This window comes from Antechinus flavipes, chromosome 4 (genome assembly GCF_016432865.1).
Source record: "Antechinus flavipes isolate AdamAnt ecotype Samford, QLD, Australia chromosome 4, AdamAnt_v2, whole genome shotgun sequence".
NCBI classification, from domain to species: Eukaryota; Metazoa; Chordata; class Mammalia; order Dasyuromorphia; family Dasyuridae; genus Antechinus; species Antechinus flavipes.
Window position 1 is genome coordinate 262,555,577 of NC_067401.1, and position 15,018 is coordinate 262,570,594.

The 15,018-nt window shown below is 34.3% G+C and overlaps 1 pseudogene; it reads right to left on the reverse strand.

Annotated features, from left to right (window-relative positions):
- Nucleotides 1-4,137: 4,137 nt before the first annotated feature.
- Nucleotides 4,138-13,053, reverse strand: LOC127561504 (elongation factor 1-gamma-like; annotated as a pseudogene).
- Nucleotides 13,054-15,018: the final 1,965 nt, after the last annotated feature.

Sequence of the window (15,018 nt, forward strand, 5' to 3'; positions counted from 1 at the left end):
ACTCTCATCAGAATTTATTCAATAGGAAATAACACGCATACCCAATATAGAAATCTCTCTTAGCCTGTAGGAAAATAGGAGGGGAATGGACTAGAGAAGAGGGGAAGGGTGATAAAAGAGAGCACATGTTGGGGAAGGGAGTGGTCAGTAGCAAAACACTTTTGAAGAGGAACAGAGTGAAAGTAGAGATAAAATAAATGGAGAAATACAATTAATAATAGTAATTGTAAAAAAATTTCAAAGTAAATTTCCCTGATAGAATATTATTGTTCTCCGGGAATTGATAAGCAGAATGCTCTCAAAACAAACAAACAAAAAATCTTGCAAAGTCCTCCACGAACAGAGTGAAATATACTGTATACAAAGTAATAGCAATGTTCTGGGATGATCAGCTGTAAATGACTTTTTTGTTTTCAGTAGTACAATCATCCACAACTACTCCAAAGGGTTTATGATGAAAAACACTATCCATACCCAGAGAAAGAACTGATAGACTCTGAATATAGATCAAAGAATTCTCTATTTCTTCCTCTATCTCTCTATTTTTAATTTTATTTTTCTATAAGGCTTTTGTTTTCATTTGGGTGGAAGATCTATGCTTTCTTTCATAACTTGACTTTTATGGAAACATTTTGCATAACTTCACATGTGGTTTCTTAGTTGTGTACGGGAATAAGGGATAAAACCTAGAATTAAATAATATTGAAAACAAATGTAAAAAAAAATTTGAATGTAACTGGGGGAAAATATTAAATAAATAAATACATTTAAACCATTAAAAAAAGAACTTAGGAGAAATATGAGATGCACAAAGTTAGAGAGTACACCCCAAATGTTCATTGGAACTATTTGTGTCTGCCTTGTGGCAGAGCATTCCAAGCTTATATTTGTCTGATCAGCCATGGTCATGCACATTGTAATTCAACTCTAACACAGTGATGTCATTTTAGTACTCTTTGAGAATGAAGAACAACCAACCAACCATATTTAGCTAGAAGACTAGTCACTGATGTGGATTCATGTAAATATTTATAACTACATATATCTAGGATACATGGAACCAATTAGTAACGTTTGCCATTTCTGTCTCTGTACCATTTCTCTCATCTATGCCCCTCCTGTTACTTATAGAGTCACAATCTTAGTCTTAAATTCTTATTATCTTTCTTTTGGACTGTGGCAATCATCTCCAAATTGACTGTTTTGTCTCAAGTATTTCTTTTTTCAAATTCATCCTCCATCACTGCCAAAGGGATTTTCTTTACAGGCAGATCTGGCCGTGTTACTGTCCTACTCAATAAAATCCACTAATTCCTTATTGCTTTTAGGGTAAGATATCAACCTCCTTTTCCTCTCTTTTAAAGTCTTTTACTACCTGATTATGATAATTATCAGTGGTCTCTTAACTGCCAAATGTCAAGACCTTATCTCAACAGTTATCTCTTTGCCCTCTCTTAAACTTTTAACTCTGTTGATTACCCTCTGCTTCTGGATATTCTGTCCTTTCTAAGTTTTTGTGACACTACTGTCTATTTGTTCTTTTTTTAACTACTTCTCAATTATACCTCAAATTCTATATTGGACCATCTTCTCTTTTCTCTCTCCATTTTTTCACGTGTTGACCTTATCACTTCTGATAGGCTCAACTATTATTTCTATACAGCTGACCAGCTCTATATATCCAGCTTTAGTTTCTCTTCTGAGCCCCAGTCCTGCATTACCAATATTTATTTGACATTTCAGATTGGATATAGACATCTTATACTCATTATATTTAAAAGAGAAGTCAATGTATTTCCCTCTAAACTCACTCAATTCAATCTAATAAATATTTATTAAGTGCCCATGACATGCCAGGCACTGTGCTAAGTGGAGAGAAAGGAAAAGGTCAACTCCTATTCTGGCTCTATGAGTTAATAATATAAGCAGTATAATTCTCCAGTGAAAGTCTTTAAAAGGATAGTATATTCAGGGGAAAAGCTAATTGAATTGAGGAGGCAGAAAGAGTATTGGTTGCAAAATTTTAGGATGTAAGTGAAGTTAGCAAGAATGGATTAACTTTTCCAAACAGCAGAGTGAAATTGTCTGGGAGAGGAGCAAAGTGGGTTGGATTGAGCCCAGAGAAGAGTAGGGGATGGAGCAGAATTAAGGTAAATGTATTGAAGAAGGTACATTTTGTGGTTTGCATCTATAGCACAGAAACCAGATGACTAGAAATGTACCTTACATGTTGGACTTAAGTTGAAATCTTATCTTGGGTCTTTCCATCATCATATCAGGGTAGAGTCAGTGGTGCTACATGAGGCTTCCTTTACTTAGGAAATGGAAGAGGAAAGGATAGATGAAAGTAAAAAGTATAATGTAATATGCCAGTTCTCTTTATTGGAGCCAGTGATGTGAGGCAACATCATATAGAAGAAGAGTAAAAACTAGAAATTCATCATAATGTTTGTGAACTGGCAAGAAGCAATACCTATGTTTTACGATGAAAGATTCATAACATGAACTGGATAGTGGGTGAAGATTCAAGGTAGATAAAGAGAACAAGTTTAATTTGTTACTTAAGGAGAACATACCCGCAGTTGAAGGTTTTAAGTCAGTTATGAACTGGGTTCCTATTAATATTAAAGCATATGAAGGGTCTATGAAATAAATGCAATTGTATTCATTTCCCTCATGAAATCTGTAGGATAGTAACCTTGTTCCTACTGCTGTCATTGGAATGGTGTGCTGGCAACAGAGGAGGGAGATTGCTTATTTGGCAGAATTTAGACAATAAAAGAATGTGTAAAGTCAACCTCATCCCAAAATTCTATAGTGAATAGAGAATCCTGTTGTCTCAAGAGTTTGCCTTCCTCATGATGGCTGTCCAAAGGCTCCTTGGCAGGGAAGGTGGCTGAAGTAAATATATAGGAGATCTTATTCCCAGGTATTCCTGGGCTTCTGTTGATGGAGGCTTATGTTTCCATAGACAAAATGACAATTGCCTTAAAATATGCCTCACCAATGTTGTATTTCTTGCATGGAAATTCAGATTATAAGATAATGAAGACAAAATTTCAAAAGAACTGTTGAAACCATGCTCCTCTGAAATCACTATATACTCTATGAAGAGCTTTAGAAATTAGAAGGAAGGGTGTTAATAATTTTAAAGTTTTGCAATAGGATTTAAGATAATTTTAGATAGAAGGATGGAATTAACAAATTGTACTCAGGTACTTTAATAATAATATAAGCAAACATCATCTTTTAAAAAATCTTTTTAGTGACATCGACTTAAATTATTTTAATAAATTGGTCTTATTAAATATAGAAAAGTATTAATCTCTAACCTTGAGTTCATTGAGCACTTAACAAGGCATCATGATATCCTTGTGAACAAGAAAGAGAGTTGTATGTGCTAGATGGTAGTATTATTTAGGTGAATTTGGTTGACTAGAATAGCCAATAATAGATTAATTTCAACTTAGAATGAATCAGAAATCTTGGATTGTTCTATTTAACAATTTTATCAATTCATTGAATAACAGCATATATAGCATACTTATGCAATTTTCAGATAATACAAAAGTGGGAACAATAACTTGGATGACTATCAAAATCATAAAGTATTTTAACAGGTTAGAAAAATGGGCTGAATCAAGAAGAATAAATTTACTAAAGATAAATGTGAAGTCCTGTGACATTAAGTGTAGTATGGATGAGGAAAGGCTAGGTATTTGAGAGATTAAAAAAATAAGAGGAATTTAATTAACTATGAACTCAGTATGAGACATCAATATAATATGGAAGCCGGAATAGCTGTCATGATTTTAGGCCACATTAAGAAAATTCAGTGTCTGGAAAGAAGAAGGTGAAAGTCTAGCCATACTCTCCTGTACTCAGAGCACACTTAAATATTGTTTTCAGTTCTGAAAATCATATTTTAAAAAAAGACATTAACAAAACTGAGTGAACTCAAAAAAGAGAACAATTATGAGGGTCCTAATCCCCTGCTAAAGGATAATCAATTGGAGAAACTAGAAATCCAGAGCTAGCAGTAATAATGAGAAAACCCAAAAGACAGATTTTGATTTGATGGAAGGGGAAAACTTCCAAACAATTAGAATCTAAAAATGAATTGAGCTACTTAATTGACTAACAGACAAGTTGACTTATAGCAAGGAGAAGAGGTTCCTCACTGGAGTACTTTTGCTTAAATTCATCCAATGTTAAGGTGCTCTTGGTCAGGTGGGCAAAGGGATTCTTGGTCTTGGGCGATGCAGCCAGCACCTGCTCTCAATCATCTATCTCTTCCTCAGGGCTGGGGGCTAGGGACACCTTCTTCTCTTCTTTCCACTCTGCCCAGGTCTTCTGCTTCTCTTCTCATTATCTCTTCTCTTTTCAGGGGGTCTTCTTCTTAGGGTTGACTCTCAGCAAACCTTTTAGCATCAAACTGTGCTACTTTCTCACAGAGCTTTACCTCTTCCAGAACATCTCAGAATGGGGACTAGTGAATGCAGGTGAGGGACCAGCTGTTGATGTTGGGAAAGACCCTACTAGAGATGGCTCTAGTACATAGTTATACAGCCGGAGTCACACACTCCTCCACCAGAAAGGTCTGAGTTTTCAGGTGAGTGCCCAGGAGCCTCATTACTCAACTCATCTCTTCTTATGGTTCTCTGTGGCCTGCTTGTTGTGGTGCATGATGACAAGGGTGGGGAACATCCAGGTACTAACCGGAGACACAGTGTCAGTGTTGGCAAAACTCATCTACTAGATCACTTGAGCAGCTGCCTCTGGAGTAGAAGCTCCAAGATCTTCGTTACTCTCAGTGTGCTTTCATGACATTGCTTTCAAACACACGAAAACCATCATCACTCTCAAATACTGGAACCTTGCCAGCAGGAAATTTTCACAGGTATTTGGGGGTACAGTTGATCTGACCAAAGTGGAAGTGGGGAGGTGTGGACAGCCCTCACTGTACTGTCCAGTAATGAGGACTTTGAAGGCCTGCCATCAACAAATATTTTTAATGCATTCAGTACATGATAAGCACTGGGGATTCAAAGAATGTAAAAAATATGTTTCCAGACTTTGAGGTGCTCACATTCTCAACAGGAGAGAAAATATGCAAACAACTATGTACATACAAGATATATACAAAGTAGAGTAAATAGGAATTAATCTCAGAGAGAAAGCATTACTAATATGAAATACCTCTTCAGAATGGGAATAGCCTCTTTAGAAAATGATTTTTGATCTTAGTCTTAAGGAAGCTAGATTACCAGTCAGTAGAAGTGAGGAGGTAGAAAATTCAGATATAGACAGGGTAGATAGAAAATTAGCCTTAAAGGTTACACTAGCAGGTAAGGACAGTAGGAATCTCCATCACAAGGTGGGGCTTAAATTGAGTTTCACAAGAAGAAAGTAGAAAGGGAAAACTTGAGTATCAGTCAATGCAAAGGTTTGAAGATGAACAAGGAAAATAAAATGTTTATTTAATTTTAAATAATTTTTTTTGTTTAATTTTGTTTAATTAATTTTAAATAAAAATTAATTTTGTAAATATGAGAGAAGCAGCATGTTATAGTGAGTAGACACATTCGGCCTCAAATTCAAAGTACCTAAGTTCAAGTCATGCTGTGGACACATTGGTTATGTGATTCTGAACAAGTCACTTAACTTTTTGGTGCTTTAGGCTGTAAGAAATGATCCATTTGGACCCCTATTCCATTCCAATCAGTATTCATCAGTTCAGTGTTACTCCATAAGGAGTAATGATTACATGCAATTGCTAAGTGATATTTATGTTTAATTATATTGGATAACTTGATGTCTAGGGAAGGGGGAAGTGGGGAAGGAGGGAGAAAAATTTGGAACACAAGTTTTTACAAGGGCAAATGCTGAAAACTATCTTTGCATGTATTTTGAAAAATAAAAAGTTATTACTATTTAAAAGTTGTTCTGATATACACATTTATAGTATTTAGTCAGTCATCTAACATCTAGTAGAAGAATTAGCATATGCTAATACATATTTTACATGAATCATATAGGGATAATCAGATAAGATAGGTTTTTATAGTAAGCCTTTATATTCATCATTTGTTTACTAGTTATGAAGCTCACTTATACAACCACAAAATATTGCCAAAGACTTACTCAAATTCCATGTCCAGACCTAGCACGGGTAAGGAACTTTGTTGTAATATGTTGTAATATGAAAAACTTGTTTTGTACCTGCAGACCACCCTCTCTTGTTCAACACGAACAGGTGACCATTTAATGATCACTTAGTGCCTGGATATGACTACTACTTTGCCCCTTTTTTGACTACTTAGCAGAGATGATCCTTGCCTTTGCCATTTTTTGACCACCTATGCTAAAGTATCATTTCTGGCCCTCCTGAAAAATCAAGAGCAAGGTTTATCAACCAATGAGGTTTTATGTTTTATTTTGCCTTTCCCAAGTGCCTGGGTATCAAGCCTATAAAATAATGTCCTAGGGACTAGGGAGTATCTCAGATCTTGAGGAAAATCTGAAGTCTATTTCATTAGAGGGGAATCATAGACCTTTTAATAAAATACTCTTGGTTCAGAGCTGTGCCTCAGTAGTTTTTCTTGCAGATTAGACCATTTTGGACTTCTACAATTTAACTCTCTAAGGCTGTTAATTGTAAAGAAGGTGATGACCTGTATTAGGAGGATGACCTGTATATCAATGAAATCATAGCTCTAGTCCCTATCCCTAATAATTTTTTATTTTATAGCTATAAATAACAAGTTTTATAGCTATAATAATTTTTAAAATTTTTATAACTCATGAATCTTTTTATCTTTGCCACCATAAGATTGTTGTCTTATCTAGATGGTTGAGAATCCTAGAAATCTTGGTGCACTGACTTTCTTTTCTCTCTTTTGGAAGCAGTAAATAGTTGATGTCTATTAATAATCAATGGTTAATTCAAATTATTTCTGCTTGGACTTTTCCTTAATTATTTTCCAGCATTTATGCTAATTATTGAGAAGTGATTAGAGTGCCTTCCTTTGAATCAGGAAGACCTGAATTCATGTCCTTCCAGTAACTGATACTAGTTTGATTTTGGGCAGATCATTTAACTCTCCCCAGAATCTCTCTAATATTATAGATTCCATTTTAGTTGCCAGTCTGAATCAATAGAGTTCTTTACATTGGTAAAGTTACCAATTCAGAAAATCTTTTTTTCAAAAAAAATACAAGGCATCCATTTGGAAACTATTCTTCAGATTTAATTAAAAAGCCACTTAAATATAGGTATACTAATTGCATGAATTCCCCTTTATTCAGAAATCTGTAATTTATACCCTGAAATAGTTTGGTTGACCTTTTTTTCTGTTAATTATTAGAATGAACTAGGCTATGCGATTATGGAAGCTCAAGAGTTCCCTCTTTTCTTCTAAAAACCAGTGCTAACAAGCAAAGTTTGTTCTTTTGCTCAGAATCACTGAGGTAGTAAATTAATCAAGGCTTTGATACTGACTCTGCTTCCTATAAAGGTCCAGTTCTTTAATAATACTCAATCATGTTCCTAACACAAAGTCAGCCAGTGGCTGGTTGAGTTAATCACTGGACTACTGCAGCAGAAATGTCGAAGGCCATCTTCATTGTGTGGAGACAGTAATCTGAATGCAGGCTGGATAGCAGATTATCAACTACCTAATGAGTTTGCTCCCTTCCAATTGGGATCTCTGGTGCATTTACTCATCTTCAACCAGTGTAATTAAAGATGAAAAGTATAACACTGATGTATTCTCCTCAAGGGAGGGAGTTGTTTTAATTGTAGACCCATCAATGTAAAGGGACTATGCTAGAAAAAAGGATCAGACTTAATTACACACCTGTTGGTGGCATCCAGTGAAACTGTTGCACTCCCCTGAAACGGGAAAACTGCTGAGATAAACTAAGCTGTTTGGCAAATTCCAAAATGTTCCTCTTACAGATTTTGTTATTTTTGCCAAGAGCAGATACGAGAATCACAGAATTTGAGATTAGGCCATGAAAATAATTTTGTCATAACATGTCAGATTGGAAAGGGAAATTAGAAATTATGTAGTCCAGTCCTTTCATTTTATAGCAAAAGAAGCCATGCTGAAAATTATACAGGTTACATATTTCAAAGGGAATTAATGATACTTCTTTTAGATCATTTCTGTTTTCCTAGATTGTCACTGCCTAAGATTTGCAAGATTTTGGAAGGAAATATGGATAACATTGTCTAAGCTAAGAAAATAGTTTTTAGAATTTTGTTCCTTTACTCATTGTCTCTTCTCTTTCTTAAAGTCTCTCCTTCAGAATTCCATGCGACAATGCTAGTGAATTTAATGACTATCATCTCTATGAGTATCACAACTAAATGTATCTGGACTTGATATCTCCCAAGTTATGGCACAATATTTTATTTACCATTTATGAACATTTCCACTCAGAAGATCTAATATCATCTGAAACTCAACATGATAAAAAACAAAACTATTCCTCATAGTTGGTTTAAAACTGGAAGTATCTTGATTTCCCTATTTCCATTAGAAAAAAAAAATGGAAGTCTCACAGACTCACAGGCTTACAGATATGTAGGCTTGAAATTTTGGAGTGATATAACCTCTTCTTCTTTCATAATATTTTGCATATATTCCTTTCTTTCCATTCTAAATTCTACCATCCTAGGTCAGGCCCTTATTGCCTCATGCTATAGTTAAATATATTACAACACTGTCTTCATTGGTCTTTTGGCTTCTGGTGTCTTGCACCTCTGAGGTGTTGATGTCACCCTGCATATCACTATAGTATTAATCTTCTTAAATAAGGTTTACAAATAATAGGATCATACATAGAGAGTTGTAAAGAACATTAAAGACCATTTATTATAGCTTTCTCATTATGTAGATACTGAAGTTAAGGTCCAGTAGTTAAGCGATTTGCCTAAAGTAAATGTAGGTAGTAAGTACTACAGAGAGAAAAGGGAAGGAACATCATTTTGACTATTTATTGATCTTATGTCTATCAATACATATCGATCTTATATATTTATATGATCTTATGTATGTTAAGTACTCTTGTACTTTGAATTTCTATTGGTGACAAAGTTTATCCTATGTTTGGTATTTTTAGGGTTCTTCACTTTTTTGTGGAGTAGTAATGTATTCTTCTTAGAGAAAAGCCTGGTTGAGAAAGCCATCACATAATATTTACAAGGGCAAATGCTAAATGGGGAAACGAGCTAAAGACTGATTTGAGAGAGTTTAGACAGGATGAAAAACAGCAGCAATGAACTGAGAGAAATCTTCAACATTAATTAAGCCTTTGGTTCTGAGCCATGAGTTGTACATGTGAAATATTGATTTGATGGTTTTTATAGGCAGAGAATCTACTTGCCACTTGGGCAGGCGTTTGTTTCTTTTGCTCAGTCAAGGTTTTCTTATCTTTGCCACCTTGACAGGTTTAAGTTAATGTCCCACAGTAGCTTTAACTTAATTTTTGTGTTTATTAGCAATTATGAACTTTTTCAGGTGTACACTATAAATTTGTTTTTCTTCTTTTGAAAACTGCCTGTATACTTTGACTACTTGTCTATTAAGAAATAGCTCTTGCCCCAGCCTTAAAGTCAAGAGGATCTGAGTTCAAATCTGGCCTCAGACACTTAACACTTCCTAGCTGTGTGACCCTAGGCAAGTCATTTAAACCCAATTACAAATATAAAATAAATAAAGAAATAAAAGAAATAGTTCTTAATCTTTGGTTAATTCAACAAAACTCAATTCAACAAATATGAATTACTCGCTATATGAAAGAAGACATTGCCATAAACACTTGGAAATTCAAAAATTAATGTATAACTTTTTCAACCTTTAAGGATCCAAAATGGCAAATTTGGGATACACTGAAAGGAATACTGGACTAGAGGATCTAGCTTAGAATCTACCCAGCCTCTGTGTGATTTAACACTAATCATTTATCTTACCTGGTATTCAGTTATCTCATATGTAATTTGACAGGTAAGCTGTACAATTTCAAGTGTTTTTTTTTAATTTATGATCTTATGATGTATCATTCTATGAACACAAATAGTAAATTCAAAGTAATTTTGGGAGGGAGAAACTCTTGTTACCCAGAGAGAAAGGGAATGGCATGTTCAGAAAACAGATAATACACTACTTTGATTATAGACCATGTAAATGGAGTAATAAAAAAACGAAGGAGGGGTGGAAGGAAAGAAAGTAATAATGAGGATGAAGAATAAGTTCAAGAGGAGTGAGGAAAAGGGAGAAATGGAAGTAGGTTGTGATTAAATAGAGGAATTTCATATCCTTAGAGCATAGAAATAGTCTGGTTATAGGTGATGCTGAAATTAAATACGACGAATCCTGGAAGTGACTGAGGTGAAGTCATTTGAGAAAGTTGACAATAGAAGGTCATTTATACATACATACATATATGGATTTTATAGCACTAACAAAATCATATATTTTTCATATATTCTTTTGTCTAATTTGGTATTGATTTTAACCTTTACTTTAACAAGTTTCTGAGTCTACACAGCTAATTTGGAAATAACACATCATTAAGCAGAGGGTTTTTTTTGTTTGTTTGTTTCCTTCTTTTTAGAATATAAAAAAAAAATTGTCTTTCATTTTTTCTTTCTTTCTTTGTTTTCTTCTTTTAAATAATTTCATTTAGCGATGATCAGGTCCAGATCTTCTAGACTCGTTTCTTTTTCTTTTCTTTTCTTTTTTTTCTTTTTTTTTCTTTCTTTCTTTCTTTCTTTTTTTTTTTTTAAATAACTTTTTATTGATAGAACCCATGCCAGGGTAATTTTTTTTTTACAGCATTATCCCTTGCATTCACTTCTGTTCCGATTTTCCCCCTCCCTCCCTCCATCCCCTCCCCTAGATTGCAAGCAGTCCTTTACATATTGAATAGGTTACAGTATATCCTAGATACAATATATGTGTGCAGAACTGAACAGTTTTCTTGTTGCATAGGGAGAATTGAATTCAGAAGGTAGAAATAACCCGGGAAGAAAAACAAAAATGCAAGTAGTTTATATTCATTTCCCAGTGTTCTTTCTTTGGGTGTAGCTGCTTCTGTCCATCTTTAATCTGAATTAACTCTCTTTATCGAAGAGATCCACTTTCATCAGAATATATCCTCAAACAGTATCGTTGTTGAGGTATATAATGATCTCCTGGTTCTGCTCGTTTCACTTAGCATCAGTTCATGTAAGTCTCGCCAGTCCTCTCTGTATTCATCCTGCTGGTCATTCCTTACAGAACAATAATATTCCATATCATTCATATACCACAATTTACTCAACCATTCTCCAATTGATGGGCATCCTTTCATTTTCCAGCTTCTAGCCACTACAAACAGGGCTGCCACAAACATTTTGGCACATACAGGTCCCTTTCCTTTCTTTAGTATCTCTTTGGGGTATAAGCCCAGTAGAAACACTGCTGGATCAAAGGGTATGCACAGTTTGATAACTTTTTGAGCATAGTTCCAAATTGCTCTTCAGAATGGCTGGATGTTAGACTCTTTTCTTGAATAAAGTGTCCATGATACATAGGGGGGAGACTTCTTTATAGATTACAGATCTTTTAATTCATTTCCATGCTCCTTTTTTTTTGAACCAGGTTTTTCAACATATTTTTGGCCATTCTTCCTTGGTTCCATTTTTGTACCAAAGTCATCAAGTATTAATGTATATTGTTTTATAGCATATGCTTGTCTTCAAATAGGTGCTTCTTTATATGAACTAAAATTTTATAATTGGTATCTATCCAACTTCAAGGTCATTTAGAATAGGGAAAATTTCCTTCTTTAACATTGATTTTAAATCAAAGTTTGTTATTTGAATTATTCATATTTTCTACTGACTATCTCAGGGCCAGAGTAATTAGACATTCCATTTAAGAAAAAAGTTTTATCTAGTTCTTAAGATTTCTATTTAAAGAATGAAAAGGTTCCTTATTTTTGTTTTAAGATCATTCCCTCCTAGTAGTGCTTATGGGAATACAGCTAACCCCAGAGAGAGAAACCCTGTTTGAAATGAAAACTATGATCTGTCTTCTAGAGTAGTCTTACTCTAGGTAAGGTAGCACAGTAGAGTGATGTGAATGGACATGAGCAAGTAGAATAATAATAATAGAAATAGTTTACAAAGGCTTACAAAATACTTTACAAATATTAACATTTTATTCCTACAACTCTGTGAAATAGATGCTGGTATTATCTATATCTTGCCATTGGATCTAGATGTCTCTGGAGGGGAAAGTGAGGCAGGTGACCCTTTATACATCTCCCTCACTCAAATCCAATTTACTTGCATGCCTTGTTACCACCTCCCTGATGTTATGGTCATCAACAACAACAACAGGAACAAGTACTTTCTCTATTTTACAGATAAGGAAATGGAGACAAGCAGCAGGTAAGTGACTTATCCAAAGACATACAGATAGTATCTGAGGCAAGATTTAAACTCTGTATAACCTAGTTGTCTACACTAATCTAAGGAATAGAAGCCAGATTGCTTTTTGGGAGCAAGATCTCTTAATTATCTTGATAAACCTCTTAGAACTGAGAATATAGAAGAAATTTGGTTAAATTCAGTATTGGAACTGTTTTCTTTTAGAAATAAAAACTGACCAAACTACTGAGCATACTCAGATGGATTGCTGGACACACACACACACACACACACACACACACACACACACACAAAACCAAAACCAAAAACAAAAAACATTTGACTTCCAAGACTCTAAGGACTAAAAGGATACTTCAAAAAATGTGTGTGTGTGTGTTTTTTAAAATCAGTTTAGGTGCCTTTTCTATAGACAATAATTGGAACTTTCCATGCCTTAACAGATGATTTCCATGAAATATTGTGGTTAAAAAAAATCAGTTGCTAGTAAACCTTTTGACAATTAAGTTCTTTAATTTAGGGAGACTCTTCACAGACCCACACTCAAACATTTCTATTTTGGTTGCCAGAACTTGTGCTTCATTGGCATAGTCTTCTAGAGTTAGAGTCATCTTCTTGTCATGTAATATACACCATAAACAGGACTTTGGTAAAAGGCTTCGATGGAACAGGAAAGGAAAATAGATAAGGCATTTGAACAGAAAACAAAGAAAGTGATCCATGTAAAATGGGAAAATAGAAATAAAGAGGAGAGAAAAGTATGTCAGAAAGATCATTACTAGTGTCTACTTCCTTCTTTTCCAGTAAAGTTAAGTTCAGGGTTATAATGAAAGTATTTTGAGGACCCTGCACACTTTTCTGATAGATTCTCCTGCATATGTAAAAAACACAATTTAAGGTTTAGAATAGAATGATAGACATACATAAAGTAAGGGTTGAGTTGCCTGGTGGTGGACACACATTATTAAAGGACCATCTCTACTTCTCTTTGTCTGTCTGTCTCTGTCTCTGATTGTGTGTGTATGTGTCTCTCTCTCTCTCTCTCACCACAGATGAAAAACTAGTATTTACAGGCTATTGATGCTTATCCAGTCCATGCTTCATACATGCATGCTTATGAATGAATGAATAATGTGTTAATATACAATAATGTATTAATTGGAGGATGATTCCTCCTTCTACTCCTTCCTTATTACATATTCTCCAACACAATAATAGCTCCAAAAATAAAAAACAGAGGATTAAATCCTTCTCTTCACCAAATAAGAGATCACTAGAAGGTACTATTTATTCTGTGAGGGAAAGAAGAAACAGTGAGCATAAATTTAAAAAAAAATAAGTTCTGATTTTTCATGAAGCGCAACAAAATGTCAAGCCCTTAATTTTCTTAGTAATCTGTAGTATTAATCAGATGTATTCCATAGTAAAAATTCAGACATGCCCCAGTAATCAAGAAAGCAAAGGATCAAGTAGGTTCAAAATTAACCATTTGCTGAATTGAATTGAATAAAGAATGGAAGATAAGAATTGGCATTTACAGAATGGAAAGTACTAGGTGGGGTAATAATTAGGGATAAGGATGGTTATAGAGCTCTCTGAGGAAACTCTCTGAGGAGGAAACTTCTACTAAAATGGACTGGCATTTTCTCTGCAACTAATAGCCTTAGAGATCCACCTGATTCAATGAGAAGTGATTCATCCAGTTTCACATTGTCAGCATATGTAAAAAGTATATGGTGAACTCAGAATTTCCTGATTTTGAGGCCATCTTTTTAGCCTGTATATCTCATTGCATTTAGAGATAATAATATAATAATAAAAATTATTATGTAAAATCTAAATGTGGTGTATATCTTTATTTTTTAGTCTTGTTTCTCACCCTTAGTTATCAGTATTTCGTGGGACGCTTGGTCATGTCACTTTTAAATACTTATATTGAGAGGTGACAAGGCAGTTACTGTTAGTGCATCAACATTTGCTGCAATCTTTCTGCAAAACTTTACTTATAATTATATGAGATTTTAAAAGAAAAAGAAAAAAAGAATATTAAAAAAAGCTTTTTCTAAAGTCCTTTTTTGATGTCTTATTAAGTAACTGACTTCTTGAAGGTTAGATAGCAGGGAAGGCTAAGCCCTGGCAGGTCCTACAAAGCTGGAAGAACTTTGAATAAAGATCCAGTGATAGTAGAGAATCTAGAAAGGCTACAAAATGATTAGGTTTGGGGATATAGTAACTCTCAAGGAAGTGATATCTGCATCAATGAGGAAAATGCTCATACTAAGAAAATCAGACATCTTAGAAATATTGAAATATTGGCGTATCAATAAGTTTATGTCAGTACTTTCTCTGTCTCTGTCTCTGTCTTTCTCTTTCTTCCTCTCCTCTCTCTTAATTATTAGCCTAAACACATTTCTTATCTAAGTAAAACTTCCATAAATGGTTTTTTAATATCATGGAAATAAATTTCTACATTTTCAATCCACCAACTATTTATTAATCTACTAATTTTAAACATTTATTAAGTCTACTAGGGGCGACTAATTGGTATACTGGATAGAGCCCCAGTCCTGAAGTCA